Source organism: Centruroides sculpturatus, unplaced genomic scaffold (genome assembly GCF_000671375.1).
Source record: "Centruroides sculpturatus isolate CEXI.00-Female unplaced genomic scaffold, Cexi_2.0 scaffold19, whole genome shotgun sequence".
NCBI lineage: Eukaryota > Metazoa > Arthropoda > Arachnida > Scorpiones > Buthidae > Centruroides > Centruroides sculpturatus.
The window spans coordinates 1,043,912-1,058,330 of NW_019386694.1; the positions used below are offsets into that span (position 1 = coordinate 1,043,912).

General features: G+C 25.6%; 1 long non-coding RNA gene across 1 annotated transcript; it reads left to right on the forward strand.

The window, feature by feature from the left end:
- The first annotated feature begins 1,492 nt into the window (after nucleotides 1-1,492).
- On the forward strand, nucleotides 1,493-3,608 carry LOC111615584. Its single transcript, XR_002755102.1, has 4 exons — nucleotides 1,493-1,627; nucleotides 1,710-1,791; nucleotides 1,993-2,126; nucleotides 3,395-3,608. It is a non-coding gene; the product is annotated as an uncharacterized LOC111615584 (long non-coding RNA).
- The last annotated feature ends 10,811 nt before the right edge of the window (nucleotides 3,609-14,419 follow it).

Consider the following 14,419-nt stretch of genomic DNA (forward strand, 5'->3'; position numbering starts at 1 on the left):
TGAAAAATCTCTATGCCTAGTTTCCTTTCGGGAATTAACTCAAGATAATAAGAAAAGAAGGATCAAACAAGAAGAAGAAAGTAGTAAACAAGGAAACAAATAAATTTATATAATAGTAATTAAAATCTCTTCTAAAACAATTTTAATGAAAATTAAGAAAAGAAAATAAATCCTTATTCTGTAAAAATATTGCAAAGTATAAATTCTAAGTAGTTTGAATAATTAAAGAGAAAGTAATCTTTGGAATTAATTTCTATGTCAGTAGAGATCTGCTTTGGGTTAATGTTTTCGTTTTTCTTCAACATCTTTCTTAATTGGAAGTAGATAGAAATGGAGCCGAACTTCCTTTATTTATTCTTCAACACTATTACCATGATTAATTAAAATCTTCAAGCAGTGTTTTCCTTCATAAAAACTTTCATTAAAATCGAACGAAGGTGTAATCTTACAAAACTAAAAAGAAATATTTTCTACTTAATTCTAAAGTCTTAATATGAAACTAATAAAAGATTAGAATATTTAGTTAAGAACTAGATGTTATTTTAATTATTTTTTTTTTAAATAAAATATATTGTTTCCTACCGACATCTTATAAATATTAAATTTCGCTAAATTATTATTTGAATTCCTAATTTTTTTTCTTTCGAGTTAGAGAAGAGCAAATGCTAATTATGCTATTGATTTATAGATTTCTTTTTTGATAAATTACCTATTTTATATCTTATCAATTCACTTTAAATGAATACAGTGTGCATTTTACATATTTAGGACATTTTGGATAGAATACTTCCTTCTTTATATTCTCTAAACTTTCATATCTAAGGTATGCAATAAATTGCATACCATTTCCTGTTTGTTTTCTACTGTATATATATGTTTTGTGAGCATTTTAGATATGTAACCTGCAAAATACTTGTCAGTTTAATATTTTAGAATCTATATTTTACTCTTTAATGTATTAATTTAACGAATTTCCACATGAAAAAGCGAGTCATTTTTCGAATTTACTATCAACTGATTAGTTTACAGCTCATCAACACCAACAAATATATATAAAACTAACCATAAAGTATACAAATTTACAATTTTACGAGACTTCTAATACACAATTGATTAGAAAAGTTACTCGATAAAAGTGTCAATAGATTCTAAAACATAGAAGGTGATTAACATATTAGACCATTATTCTGGACTGAACGAGTCATAAAATTTCCCAAATAACTAACTTTAATCTTAATAACATGTAACGAGTTTCTAGCTGAGTCACACTAGATTTAGTGTAATTTTTTTTAGTTTTACGCAAATAAATTCAATTATTAATTCTTAATATAAAAAATAATGATATTCTGTAACGATCTTCTACATTCAAACCTCGATATAGCGCCCTTCCAAATTATAAAGCACCAATTGTGAACGAATTTACATTGCAAATAACATTGTTGTCATCAAAACAAATGACCAGTTGTTATTTATAATTCTTATTGTTGGAGATATTTCGATTTAGCGCCACATTACATTTAATGCCAATTTCATAAGCAAATGATTGGTGGTAAATCGAAATTTGACTGTATATTAACTTAATACATGTGTTCTACATATAATATCTTCTATCTTCGAATAAAATATAGTAAAACTTTTATATTTTTTAATAATTAATTTTATTAAAAAAAGGCAGTTCAGTTTAACGTTTTGATTCTGTTAAATTGTAGAGTATGAGAATTATGCATTCGATCATACGAACAAGGGAGGATAAATTGATTCTACGAGCAATAAAAAGGTTTAGAAGATAAGGTGAAGTGATTAATTTTTCATTTGCATATTTATTTCAGTTGATAAAATAGTGTAAACCATGACAAAGACGTAGGATATCTTCGTTCAGCAGTCAATAATGACTAACATCAATTATACTTTGTTTAACAAGAAAAAAGTTTTCTAATTAAATTGATTCGTTTACGTTCCGCTACAAAAGGCTTGATGTTTCGATTTCTTTAGGAAACAGATGGAAAGGGTCTCTCGAGGATTAGCAACCATCATCTGCTCGTCCCAATGGATTGTCAGGACAACCAGCACCATCTGCTCATCTTATTTGCTTCTGTCCTGATCGCCAATTTTGTGACCCTAATGTTGTATGTACCTTTTTAAATTAGATTTTCACCTCGATAGCTTACTTTCCTAATTTCCCTTTTAAAATATGTTATCTAATCGGATATCTTACTTAATAAATATAAATGTGGCATTATTTATCAAATTTCCTCTTCTCTACGCAATTTCTCTTCAACAATCTTCCTCTATTAAAGAAAAACACATGATTTAAATCTCTTATAATTATAGAATTTGGAAAATTTAATGTTTGAACTTTAAGAAATTTGATAGATTTCAAGAATTCGTTCAGAAATTTTAACGATTTTCTAAACTTTTAATAGAAGATTTGTTTACTGCTATGAAAAATATTAAGTAGAAAAGGCTCTAGAATAAATTTATGAATGATTTGTGTACTAAACTGTGTCTATGTACATTATATACGTATACAGTATATTACTGTTACAAGTCCTGTTCTTCCTCAGGGTTATCTTCTACAGATGAAATCTTGTCACACACGATTCAGTCGGTAATCTTTAACTTTTCTAGATTTTTTTCTACATTTTCTTCTTTTCTTATGACGTCTACAAAGATACATCGCAAAATCTTAACTTGAAAAATCTCTATGCCTAGTTTCCTTTCGGGAATTAACTCAAGATAATAAGAAAAGAAGGATCAAACAAGAAGAAGAAAGTAGTAAACAAGGAAACAAATAAATTTATATAATAGTAATTAAAATCTCTTCTAAAACAATTTTAATGAAAATTAAGAAAAGAAAATAAATCCTTATTCTGTAAAAATATTGCAAAGTATAAATTCTAAGTAGTTTGAATAATTAAAGAGAAAGTAATCTTTGGAATTAATTTCTATGTCAGTAGAGATCTGCTTTGGGTTAATGTTTTCGTTTTTCTTCAACATCTTTCTTAATTGGAAGTAGATAGAAATGGAGCCGAACTTCCTTTATTTATTCTTCAACACTATTACCATGATTAATTAAAATCTTCAAGCAGTGTTTTCCTTCATAAAAACTTTCATTAAAATCGAACGAAGGTGTAATCTTACAAAACTAAAAAGAAATATTTTCTACTTAATTCTAAAGTCTTAATATGAAACTAATAAAAGATTAGAATATTTAGTTAAGAACTAGATGTTATTTTAATTATTTTTTTTTAAATAAAATATATTGTTTCCTACCGACATCTTAATTGTTAATATAAATCCAATTAATGAAGAGAAACGTGAAGTAAATTATATGAGTATATTTTTAGTATTTTTCTTGGAAGTTCTCTTCTTAATCTCATCTATTTGAACTTAGGTTCCATGAAAAAAGTAGAAGAGGAAAATAAAAAACAGGAAGAGTAAAGTTCGAGTCTTGTCTATTCCCAAGTGTCTTGCCACCAAGAACTCACGACACATGAAAGATAACTTCTTCACATGTCTAGATACAACTTTCTTTTTATAATCTATCACAAGATGCTACTAAATTAGATACGTTTTATTTTAATTAAGCGATTTCATTTTATATAATGATAACTTTAACGAATTTTCAGTTTTAAATCAACGTATCGCTCCATGTTTTTCTTTATAATATAGCGAAATTTCTGTAAATTTCATCTTAATTTTAACAAAATTAAACTAGTATAGTCCGTACATTTATGTATTTTTATATTAAAGTTAATGAATAGATGTTTAATTATCTCTCTTTTTTTCTTAATCTAAAAGTTCTTAATTCAAAAATATTTTTAACGCTTGATCTTTGTTTGTACACAGATTTTAAAAATTTAAATAAATTGTGTATATTATTTTTACACTCATTTATAATTAATAATACACAATCTTTATTTTTTATTGATAATTTTATCGATTTTTTAATACCTAATCGATTTGTAAGCATCTTCAATATAAATTCTTCGATACAAAACGGCATGTAATACAAGAATAATTGTTTTACAATTTAAATTTTAGAAATTTTTTTAAATTTTAAAATAATTTTTAGCAATTTTCCAATGAAAATGTTTATGGAAGGTAATTTTTTTAATGTAAAAACAATCTTTTTATTCGGTTTTTAACCAAAAAAAATCTTTACTTTTAATAATAATAATTCTTTCATCATAAGAATTCTTTCAGTTTTATAATTTTACACTTTACGTAAATAAAAAGAAATAGGAAGAAAAGAATAATTCCAATCGTTTCAAATGAAGATTTAAACTGGTAATGCAATTCTTTCCAATTCCCTTTTGATAACTACGTTATTTCTTTATTTGGTAAAACTAACGAAGATTCAACTTTAAATTAAACTTTAGTTTGACTTCTTCTTCCTCTCTTTCTTTATTTCTTTCATCAGAATATAGAAAGAGAGAGAGAGAGAGAGAGAGACGTGAACACACAAAAAATCTTTTGCAATTCCAAGTTTTATCTATCTTGGGAGTATTACTTTTAAAGAAGACACTGGCAGTAATCACTAGTTAAATTTTCATTAAACTTTTATTCTTTTACTCATTACAAATATTATAAGTTTCATCACGTTTTCTGTTATGATCTTCTTTTTTCTTAATTAAATAAAATTCCTTACGTGTAATGATAATAAGCTTAATGAAAATAATAATAATAATAACATTCTACGAAAAGTAATCTTTTTTTTTGTATTTTGTACTTCGACCTAGAAAGTTTCTTTTTCTTTCTTTTTTTCTTTTTTTTGGAAAAAGAAACCAAACAAAATCGTTAAGTGCACGAAGACAGACCAAACAGAGTTGCTCTTTCCATCAATCAAGTTATTGTGAAAGAAAGAACGGTGTACTCTTGAGTAATCCAATTCCTTCAAGTATTGTTTGCTTTTACAAGACTATTCACCTTTATACATTGCTCTTCATGACTTAATAAGTTAAACTACCAAATCTTTTGATTGGCCTTTCTTCTGATCTTCAGCATCTTTCTTTTCACAAGAAGGATTTTTATGTATTCCTCTTGTTATTTTCTTGATTGAACTTCTATTCTTTAAGCATTAAACATCTTTTATACGAAGACGTAAACAGGCAATTATCAATTTCCAATTCTTTTATCTAATTATTAAATTAGAATTATTTTATTTTATTTTTATGGGAAATTTTGTAGTTTTAAAGTTGAATAATTAAATACAAAAAAAAGTATATTCAAGTAAAGAATTTCGAAATATTTTTATTAAAATTTTTAGAATAAAATATTAAATTATCAAGAAACTTTTTATGTAAATTCGTTAAATAAAATATTAAATTTCATTTTAAAAAATTTATTTTTGATTTATTTTATATATTTTAATGAGAAATTTATTATTGTAATTAAATAATTGTGTTTTTGATAATTGTACTCTTTTAATATATTTTTTTTCCGTAAAGTTTTAATGGATTTTTCAGTGCTAAACCTATAAAAATATAATTTATTAACGTGCCAATATACATTTTATTTAAAATAGAATAAATTTTCTTTATAATTTTAACTTCATTTCAATAAAATTAAAATACTTTATAGTCCCATAGTTATATTCAGAATGATTCAAAAGTTACTATACATAAGTAAAGGTCCACTTTATAAATCACAGAACATGATTTCTAAGAATGCAATTTAACTAAATGCATTTCTTCCACTCATGGAAAACGTATGTTAACACGTTTGATGTTATGTGTGCACCTGCATCACAAGTACATCCCTTCAAATGTTTTTTCTGTATGTAGACTTTTGAATCACAACTAAATTTTCATATTTTAAATTAATGATTGAATATTAAGTAATCATTTTCCTAACGAATAAAGTCGAATTTTCCTATCAAAAACAGATAAATTGACGTATTTTCTTAAAGAAAAATTATATTATCTTTAGATAAAATCAAGAAAAAACAATTTTTTTTTTCCTACAAAANTAGAATATAAGAGCGCTAGTAAATCCTGTAACCTACAAATATTATGTAGGAACTGTGCAGAATAGAAAATTTAATAGCTTTTATGAATGATAGAGTAGAAAAATGAAACAAAATTTTCTATAAACATGAAATGATTTTTGCTGAAATAATGAGAAAAATGATTAAAAGCATCTGAAGAGAGTTAGAGATGCGATTGTTCTAATGATAACTAAAGAAATAAAGATAGAAAGAGTAAACACGGATGTTTCTATATTTAGTTTTCTAATCAATCGCCATTTTCTTTACTCTTTTCGTTTAAACTTAACATAGACTTGGAAGTTTTTCTCACGTACTGTATTGTACTGTGCATGCAAGAACGTTGAGGGAATTCTTCGTTTAATTTTATTTTCTCAAAATCTCTTCTAGAGATCATCTTCTAAAGATTTTATTGATCCTGATCTTCCATTTTAATTTATGTTCCGTGATATTATTATAGCATCGAGTGGAAATCAAATTCGTCTTTTTTTCTCTAGTGGACCGTCATCCTCGGTGTCATCGTCTTGAATTTATTTAAGAAATAAATAATGAAAAAAATTAACGAAATTTAAATTTTTAAATTAATGTAGAACGATAAAGAATATAAATTCATAAACGTAAGGCAAATTTTAATATTTTTATGTTACTTTTTACAGAATGAATATTTATGTAAAATTTAAATATTAATAAAATATAATATTAAATTTTATTCCGTAAATATTTTTATATAACCAGTGGCATATCCAGGATTTTGAGAATTTGGGTAACTGCTCAAGGCAAATTCGGGGCGACCAAGGTACGTGTCACCTGTCGTTTTTCGGAGAATGATACTCAATTTTCTTAGAATTACAGTAGATTCTTGCTAATCCAGTCTCTCAATTATCCGGAATATCCCGTTAAAATAGCTTCATTTAATTTATGTTTATTATTTTTTAAAATATCTATAAGTTAGTAAATTTGTAATATTAACTCTAATAAAGAATTACGCTTGCAATTGCTGTATCTCTGTGCATAATTTCGCAATAACAAAATACAACTCCAAAAAGAATCTGTACAAAAGGGCGACAGACTATATCATTCATTGCATTTAGTCCTATACCCTCACTAATCCGGCATTCCTCTATGCAAGCAATGGCGAGATTAGCAAGTGTCTACTGTACGTTAGTTACTTAATCTTATCTAATTAAAGTCATGCAATATGCGTTATTATATTTATTTTTATTTTAAACAAAACTGATTGCTTTGGTATCAACGAGTGCTCAGCACCATAAGCCACATCTAGATACGCCCTTACACATAATAATTTAGACGATCGAATAACATGATAAAGGAGCCAGTCTGCTGCTTTGAAGGACCCGGGTTCGAGTTAGTTTGGCTTAAAAATTGGATATACTTCGTTCTTCGCCACCTAGCTTTTCATTGTGGATCTGGCCACATCCATAATAACCATATAAAAAAACCCTCTTAAGGTAATTTTATGTTTTCATTATGGATGCGGTCAGGCCCATTAACGTACAGTTCCTAAATGCTTATTAATATAATATACAATTCCTATTAATGTAAATAAATAGTAATATAGTGCAAAAACCTCAAAAAAACTCCAATTTCTTTTTACTAAATTATTAATATCAATTTCTTAAGACAAAGAAACGATGATGGAAATTGGCATTTGAGACTAAAATAAATTATCGTTTATGTAATATCACGAGTCTTACCGAAACCAGAGAATATACGTAATTTATATTAAAAATTATTTGTCAAATGAAACATTTCAATTAATTATTAATTTCGTGTAATAATGTAAAAGATTAAGAAGATAATTTAGCAAGGGAGATGATGAATATGGCCATCGTTACAGCAAAAATATTGTTATGTATTGGAAACACGTTCGGTGGGATTGATTCAAATTAAGAAAATAAATAGAGGGATTAAAACTTAATTCTATTTATAAACTACCCGCATACAATGTTCAATACGGAAAAGCTTTAATCTTTTGAATCTTTAAGAACTTTAAACAATAAAAAATGCGGAATGACTTAGTTTGTAACTAAGATCATTAAACCTCTAAATTTACAAAACAATCAAAAACTTAGATAATTTTTTCCTGGAATAATAACTTTTGTTCTGTTTCTCTACATTTAATAGTGCATTGTATGTAATCTTCTGGAGAAAAAAAATCAATGATCAAGCTCCTACTCTTCCTCTCTATCAAGAGCTGAATTACTCAATCTTCTATATACTTGCGTGCTATTTACACTTATATAATTTTTCATTACAGATTCTATCAGAAATTTAATATATATTATTTTATTAACTTATCTTTACGATAATATATAATAATGTATATAAATACACAAAAAAATAGCGCGACTCGGTAAGTTTATAATCCATATTATTGCTGATGTGATGTTAAAAAAATTTTAATTAAAAATAATAATAATAATAATAATTTTGATGTAATAAAATTTAAAAATTTAATTTTCTCAATTTCAGGATGTGCAGCAAACACATTGAAGAATTTCACTTATTGTGGGCTAACCACACATTACAAAATACATTAATGTTTATAAGAAAGCAGACGGAAGACTTCTAAAGCTAATTTATTACTTTCGAAGTGCTACCATTCTATAAAATGTAACATAATAATTACAAAAATAACTTACCTCGTCAAAAAATACTATAGTTTATCTCATATTCCCAAATATTGATAAAATATTATATCGTCAAATAGCCAGACAGGTTATATAAGTATTATATAGAATATAAGAGCGCTAGTAAATCCTGTAACCTACAAATATTATGTAGGAACTGTGCAGAAGAGAAAATTTAATAGCTTTTATGAATGATAGAGTAGAAAAATGAAACAAAATTTTCTATAAACATGAAATGATTTTTGCTGAAATAATGAGAAAAATGATTAAAAGCATCTGAAGAGAGTTAGAGATGCGATTGTTCTAATGATAACTAAAGAAATAAAGATAGAAAGAGTAAACACGGATGTTTCTATATTTAGTTTTCTAATCAATCGCCATTTTCTTTACTCTTTTCGTTTAAACTTAACATAGACTTGGAAGTTTTTCTCACGTACTGTATTGTACTGTGCATGCAAGAACGTTGAGGGAATTCTTCGTTTAATTTTATTTTCTCAAAATCTCTTCTAGAGATCATCTTCTAAAGATTTTATTGATCCTGATCTTCCATTTTAATTTATGTTCCGTGATATTATTATAGCATCGAGTGGAAATCAAATTCGTCTTTTTTTCTCTAGTGGACCGTCATCCTCGGTGTCATCGTCTTGAATTTATTTAAGAAATAAATAATGAAAAAAATTAACGAAATTTAAATTTTTAAATTTTAAAATAATTTTTAGCAATTTTCCAATGAAAATGTTTATGGAAGGTAATTTTTTTAATGTAAAAACAATCTTTTTATTCGGTTTTTAACCAAAAAAAATCTTTACTTTTAATAATAATAATTCTTTCATCATAAGAATTCTTTCAGTTTTATAATTTTACACTTTACGTAAATAAAAAGAAATAGGAAGAAAAGAATAATTCCAATCGTTTCAAATGAAGATTTAAACTGGTAATGCAATTCTTTCCAATTCCCTTTTGATAACTACGTTATTTCTTTATTTGGTAAAACTAACGAAGATTCAACTTTAAATTAAACTTTAGTTTGACTTCTTCTTCCTCTCTTTCTTTATTTCTTTCATCAGAATATAGAAAGAGAGAGAGAGAGAGAGAGAGACGTGAACACACAAAAAATCTTTTGCAATTCCAAGTTTTATCTATCTTGGGAGTATTACTTTTAAAGAAGACACTGGCAGTAATCACTAGTTAAATTTTCATTAAACTTTTATTCTTTTACTCATTACAAATATTATAAGTTTCATCACGTTTTCTGTTATGATCTTCTTTTTTCTTAATTAAATAAAATTCCTTACGTGTAATGATAATAAGCTTAATGAAAATAATAATAATAATAACATTCTACGAAAAGTAATCTTTTTTTTTGTATTTTGTACTTCGACCTAGAAAGTTTCTTTTTCTTTCTTTTTTTCTTTTTTTTGGAAAAAGAAACCAAACAAAATCGTTAAGTGCACGAAGACAGACCAAACAGAGTTGCTCTTTCCATCAATCAAGTTATTGTGAAAGAAAGAACGGTGTACTCTTGAGTAATCCAATTCCTTCAAGTATTGTTTGCTTTTACAAGACTATTCACCTTTATACATTGCTCTTCATGACTTAATAAGTTAAACTACCAAATCTTTTGATTGGCCTTTCTTCTGATCTTCAGCATCTTTCTTTTCACAAGAAGGATTTTTATGTATTCCTCTTGTTATTTTCTTGATTGAACTTCTATTCTTTAAGCATTAAACATCTTTTATACGAAGACGTAAACAGGCAATTATCAATTTCCAATTCTTTTATCTAATTATTAAATTAGAATTATTTTATTTTATTTTTATGGGAAATTTTGTAGTTTTAAAGTTGAATAATTAAATACAAAAAAAAGTATATTCAAGTAAAGAATTTCGAAATATTTTTATTAAAATTTTTAGAATAAAATATTAAATTATCAAGAAACTTTTTATGTAAATTCGTTAAATAAAATATTAAATTTCATTTTAAAAAATTTATTTTTGATTTATTTTATATATTTTAATGAGAAATTTATTATTGTAATTAAATAATTGTGTTTTTGATAATTGTACTCTTTTAATATATTTTTTTTCCGTAAAGTTTTAATGGATTTTTCAGTGCTAAACCTATAAAAATATAATTTATTAACGTGCCAATATACATTTTATTTAAAATAGAATAAATTTTCTTTATAATTTTAACTTCATTTCAATAAAATTAAAATACTTTATAGTCCCATAGTTATATTCAGAATGATTCAAAAGTTACTATACATAAGTAAAGGTCCACTTTATAAATCACAGAACATGATTTCTAAGAATGCAATTTAACTAAATGCATTTCTTCCACTCATGGAAAACGTATGTTAACACGTTTGATGTTATGTGTGCACCTGCATCACAAGTACATCCCTTCAAATGTTTTTTCTGTATGTAGACTTTTGAATCACAACTAAATTTTCATATTTTAAATTAATGATTGAATATTAAGTAATCATTTTCCTAACGAATAAAGTCGAATTTTCCTATCAAAAACAGATAAATTGACGTATTTTCTTAAAGAAAAATTATATTATCTTTAGATAAAATCAAGAAAAAACAATTTTTTTTTTCCTACAAAAATTGATAAGAACTAAAGGTTTTCTTGTTTAAACGGTTGTCAATTTATATAAGTATAAAATTTTTATTTTGTAAAAATAAATAAAAACTACTTTCTCAATTTCGAATAGAGTTGAAACATTACATCAATTTAGCACCAAAAAAAAAAAATTCTCGTGTGAGAATTATTGATTTGTTGAAACTTTCCACATTCTTCTCTTAGTCTTCCACGTTCGAATTTTTCTGAAAATAAAAAAGGATGAATCAAAGTGGTATATTCCCCGCTATGAGATTGATTAAAACTGTGTCACTTCAATTGATTATTGAGATTTATATGAAGAAAGCCTGATGATATCCAACTGAGATTTATTTTCTGTGCAAAAAAATGAAAGAAGAGTATCCTTTCAACTCGTGTAATACTGCTTTAGTAACAATGAAAGATTGTTTCCCAAGCTGAAAAGCAGCTTGAAACAAGTATTTTTCTGTTACTACAACAATAAGTGATTACTTCAATTATGTAGTATATAGAAAATTTTTATCATTTGTAAAATCATTATGATAAAAATCACAATTTTAGTGTCACATAATGCTTTTCTACCGATAAAAATGCTCGTTCTTTTGTTTTAGGTACTGAATTGTAACTTTTAAATAAAGGAAAAAATGAACAATAGAATATTTAAATTTGCAAAAATTTACATAAAAACTGTTATTTATGTATATAAAAAAAACAAGAGAAATATTTATCACACACTTTCTTTATTATCGCTATAGTACAATGTACAAAAATGGAATCGATACATTGACCGCTCTTAAAGTATAATAACGTAACACGACGCTCGCTAACTGTACAGAGAATTCTCATTTAAAAAAATAAAAAGAAGCAAGGAAAAAAATGAAGCAGATTATTGGGCAAAATTCCAAATTCACCTGAAGGTACTTAAGAGTTTAATGAGATTTTCAATTAGTAAACTACGTTACTCTTTCTTACCAAAATGACTAACATAATTGAGTAATAATCGGCGACAGTTTGAAAAGGAATAAAAAGTATTTTTCTCCTGTAAAAATTAGAAAAAATAATTTATAAAATTAAATATTTTTTCTTAAAAAATATATACATGCATTTTTTTATATATAAGAGATTTTTTTTAAAAAAAAAAGGAAAATTCGGTGTTGAATTAAATATTAGACAAGAGATACTGTCCAATGTTTGCTGAGGAATAATATTGTAGGAAAGACAAGCGGAATCAAGATAGACGATATGAGTTGGCTCCTTTTCATATCTAGACACCTGATAAAAGAAAATGGAAAATCAGGAAAAGGATAGAAATAACTCGTTCGATCTTTTTGGAGATGAAAGCAACTTTATCCTCTAGAGGATTATTTATAAAAATAAAATTCAAACTTACCAAATACTACATTTACTCAATATTTATAGAAGAAGAAACATGAATATTAAAACTCCTTCCTGAATCGAAAATAATAATAGAAAAAAAAAATTTTCAGTAAAATAAATATATTAATTTTTACATATTTTACATCACTAAATATATATATATATATATATATTTATTAAAAATAAACTTAATTTTTAAGAGAAGTTGCTTGAAACAAAAAATTTCTGACATTTCTGACAATATATCTTAATGTTTTTGTTATTTATCCTTTAAAACTTTATACAAAATCAATTTTTCTTATCTATAATTATTACATATATACGGTATATAAAAAAATATATATTTGATACTTGTTAATTTATTTTACTTTTATCTTCGAAAAGAATTATATGCAGTGTCACTAGAAGAATGATTACTTTCCTCACCCTGGAGAGTTATCTGCTGAAGCTCACTTTGCAAAATCAAATATCCTTAATGAGATGCTCAAGAAGAGAGAGAAAGAGAAGGGAGAAGGAGGGGAAAAACTATCGAATGGTCGTTAGTTAAATCAACGACGTCTTATCTAAAGTCGTTTGATGAATACTTATAAAGCACTTCCTATCTGCCTAATATAATCTCATTTGTTGACTTTTCTAATTTGTTTGGAATGCTAAATAACAATAGATTGAGACAACAATCAATCTAAATAACCCTTCAGCTAAATCAAACTATTGTTATAAGGACGGAGCTGACCGTTACCTAAACGCTTTTTAAGTGATCGGAGATTAGAGAGTATTTTAAACGATTAAATACTTCGAATATTTTCTTGTTTAAAATTTAATAAATTAAACATATAAAAGTAATTTTAAAAATCTTTTACTAGATTGAAATTTTACAAATTCTAGATTTTTTTCTACGAATTTTATATAAGCATCTGCTACTATATAGTTTCTTTCTGCAAGTTTCGCACTTCCGAGATGAATAGAGATGTTGAAATTGGATGAGTCAATAAAAAATTTTTGCTTACAACTTCATTCTCTCTCTTTACATTTTCAAAACTTTCTTAAAGCAAATTTCTTTACGTTTGATTCTAGTATTAGTAACAATACTCAGAGCCAGATATACAAATAAGCCAAACAATTTGTACCTTAAGGCCTCAGTTATGAAACTACATTTTGCACACATCATTCCTTTAAATTTATTATTATTTGGAAGAGAAATGCCTCTTATAACTGAAGGGCTTAGTTACTAAGCCACATCTTAAAGCCTTAGTTTTAAAAATATAATATTATTTAGAAGAGAAAGACCTCTAGTATGTTATATTAAGGCCTTACTCTTTCAGATTTATTATCATCTGAAAAAAGAAGGACGAGGCCTTCTTTTAGCTTCAAATTACAGCTGGAAACTAGGCCCTAGCAACATTTATAATCATAATTATTAACACATTAAAATACTGTCTTTTCACATAAGTTGAATCCATCTATTGCTTAAAAAGAACTTCTATATAATTTTTATTTATAAAACAGAAGACATTTTTCAATTTGTATGTTAAATATCTAAAATTAATTTTTAAAAATTATTAAAATAATTCAATATATATATAACCCTATTTTTATTAATGAAAAAAGGTCTGACTCAATTGTGATAAACTCGTTTAAGTTAAAATAAGTCTTTTTTTTTAATGCCATGTCTAGCGAATGGCGAATAAATTTAATAAACTTCATCTTTCTTTCTTAGAAAAAAGTGAGAGTGAAATAAATTATGATATCTCGAAGGATGTTAAAAAGAAAAAATAATAATTTTTTTAAAAAAAAAAAA